The sequence below is a fragment of the Cibotium barometz genome, chromosome 49 (genome assembly GCF_041138505.1).
Source record: "Cibotium barometz isolate CiBa-2024 chromosome 49, ASM4113850v1, whole genome shotgun sequence".
In the NCBI taxonomy this organism is placed as follows: Eukaryota; Viridiplantae; Streptophyta; class Polypodiopsida; order Cyatheales; family Cibotiaceae; genus Cibotium; species Cibotium barometz.
In genome coordinates this window covers 12,665,015-12,668,429 of record NC_141094.1, presented here as the reverse complement: position 1 = coordinate 12,668,429, position 3,415 = coordinate 12,665,015, and positions in this window count along the sequence as shown.

The window sequence follows — 3,415 nt, the reverse complement described above, 5'->3', positions numbered from 1 at the left end:
TATCTCAATGCAACAACAAAAAGGGAGAAGAAAAGAAACCAATAGAGATAAATCCCTTGTGGAGCAGAGAAAAGAAATAGGGGAGAGGAAGGACCGACAACAACAAGACCTTATGGGCTGGATCGTCGAAGAGGATGGCACTCTCGCTAACAAGCATCGAAGAGGATCATCCGGCAAAGGTCCAAGGAGTTTGACATGCATCTCCCCCTATTCCGCCGGCGGAATAGGGGGAGATGCATGTCAAGCTCCTTGGAACTCCTTAAAGAACTCCCTAGCCTCCCCTTTCCCTTCCCTTCCCCTTCCCCCTCCGCTCGCTCCTCCCGTCTCCACTCCCCTCCCCCTCCCCCTTCCCTTCCCCCTCCCCTCGCTCCTCCCGTCTCCACTCCCCTCCCCCCTTTTTTTTTTTTGACCCCCCTCCTCCCATGCTACATTTTCTCTCCTCTCCTGCACTGACTTCTCCCTCAGCCCTATCTTCACTTCCATCTGCCATCATGGTTTGTGCCGTCGCCCTCGCAGACCCGGTTCCCGCTGCCTTGCTGCCTCCAATGATGAACTTGTTATTAGCCAGGTCCCCGAGCTCGAGGTCCCTAGCCTATCATCTCCCATCGGTGATACAGCCGATGACGAGTCGACTATAAACACAGCTTCAACTTCCATCGGTGATACGGGGAAACCACTAGAGAGTCTCAGCTCTATTGGCGATAGTGCTACTGATGGATTCTTAAAACGGATTTCTGATTGGGTCAACCTTTCTGCTGAAGACTACAAGACTATTGTCGTCACCATCGTTCTATCCTTTCTCTTCTGATGGTTCATCGCAGACTCCTCAAAGGAGTTTGACATGCATCTCCCCCTATTCCGCCGGCGGAATAGGGGGAGATGAATGTCAAACTCCTTGGACCTTACATGCATCTCCCCCTATTCCGCCGGCGGAATAGGGGGAGATGCATGTCAAACTCCTTGGACAAAGACCTTTGAGTTCAAGCTCTTCGAAACCAGCTGCCAATCTTGCATATTGCACATGCCTCCAAAGATTTGTGTGGGTGTTGCTCCTAAACTCCACAGAGAGTCCGTAGCTAATAGACTTTCTCTCTCAGCTTGCCTGTTGCACACTCCTCACTCCAGACTCCATAGCCATACTCTCTCTCTCCCCCACTCTGCCACTTGTGTGCGTCCCTTGCCAGCCCCCCGTCCCTTTCTCTGCCTCCTTGATTGAAGGCTCGAGGCCTGCCCGAATAGATTCCTGCCCTTTCAAACTCTGATCAAGAAGATCATTCACCTCCTCAACAGATGTAGATTTGGAGCTCCAAACAAACTGATCAGGAAGCCAAACAGCAGCAATCAAGGCTGCACTGTGGCAGAGCTAGTGGATGAAGAAAAAGGACGAATTCATGCTGCTATCAAGCATCAAGGCCAAAATAGTTAGTTCTTCGTCATTCAAACACCAGCAGATTATCAAAGTAAGAACTTTAAGCTTTTGATTGATTCTGGTAGTACTGATTCTTTTATTTCCCCTGGATGCTTGCGTAAATTAGTGCTAGATCAAAAATCAAGAAAATCTATGCAAGTAGAGTTGGCCAGTGGGAAGATTCTTTTCACATGCCATGAAATAGATCTTATTTAGCTTTATTTAGATGGGAATTTAACAAACTGCCAGTTCAAAGTCCTGCCATTGGGAATTTACGATGGGATTCTTAGAATGGATTGGCTCCATAAAAATTAGACTGATATTCACTATCACAAAGGAACCATCTCCTTTCTTGATCTTCAAGGAAATAAGGTTCAGGGAACGGGAATTTCAGGATCCCCAGACTTACAGTTAGTCAAAGCTTCTAAGCTGAAAGGACTTAGGAAGAAGCAATCTATGTATGTTGTAAAAATGAATCCAGTAGGCAAAGAGCCAGAGTCTAAGGAGCTAGCCCAAGGTGCTTACAAAATGTCAGTCTCAGAAGCCATAGAATTTAAGGAGCAATTGAGGCAGCTATTAGAGCAAGGATTTATCCGACCTAGTGTATCACCTTCGAGTGCACCTGTTGTCTTTCATAGAAAAAGAAAGACGGGACACTAAGGCTATGCATTGATTACAGAGTACTGGAAGCTCACCATTTAAATCGAACCGAGATTGGTCAAGACCTCGGCCGACCTTGCTACGCGAGACGTCCTTTGTTGACTCTCTGTCTCATCAGCTGTTGCAACTTTATCACTTAGTTCTCCACGACCTCATTTACAAGATGGTCAAAATGCTTTCCCAGCATTCTTGACATAAAATAGTCATTTAAAAATAGGTTTCATAAATACAGTTTCTAACGAACTCTCATCTTTCCCATTGCTCCACATCATTTCTCGTTATTCCACATTTTTTACATCAATTCACATATCTTATTCCACATCCGGTCATATCTATTCCCATTATCCTTCATCCATTCTCATCCAATCATATCATATTACATCTCATCACATCTATTAGCTACTACACAGGGTAGAGTATCCCACTCGGGGCCTCAACTACATCTATCCAAGCAAGAGACTATCTGGTGACTCTCCCCTATGCCAACCCCGAAAACTTTTCTTCCTAACAAAGCATGGGCAATTCCTCCAAGGAAAATTCTAACACAAAATATCTAATGTGGTCATTTAGTCCACTGGTCTTCTAATCCAGACTGTGTCATGTTGTTGAGTGACCCAGCTCAAAGAGAAGCAAGTCTTGCACTTAGTTCAAAGAGATCAATGCTTTTTTCCCCCTCAAGTGAGGCACAACCGTTAATCCAGTCCCTAAAACAAGATTTGTCCGGGTTCTCTATCTACCGTACGTATTTTTGAACTAAACTTCTACCCTTGATTTATTTCTAATTCAACTATAAGGAATTCCACCGATCCATTCTAACCCCATCCAATCCCATGGGTTAGCCGACCACCCAACCACTGTATTGGTGGAAATTCAATTACTCACCCACCCATAATTGAAATGCCATTTTGCTTTCGAAGACAATTACACACACACTCCTCTTAAATATTTACGCACGCACTCCTCTTAAAACAAGGATGAGTAATCAAACATCAGTACCAATTCATTTTCACAACTTGAATATACCAAGTTTCATCCTTTTCACCAAACATAAGTATCATTCTAGATGCCCCATTGAAGGTCTACTGACCAACCAATGAATTCCAGATTCAGTTTCCAAAAAATTATTTTTTTATTCATAAAACTTCTCGCCAATCCATGAAGATCTCCCTCGACATACGCATGGGTTTCATCGGTGACGCGAGCCCGAGCATCACGTGGTCAAAACCCTCTAGGATCCTCCTTAGGTGTCCTAGCACTTCACTCAAGGACCGCTTCGTCGGGCCCCTTTCCCATTGTACCGGGAGCACACCATTTTAATCATACCAAGGCTGCTGGTCAAGACCTTGG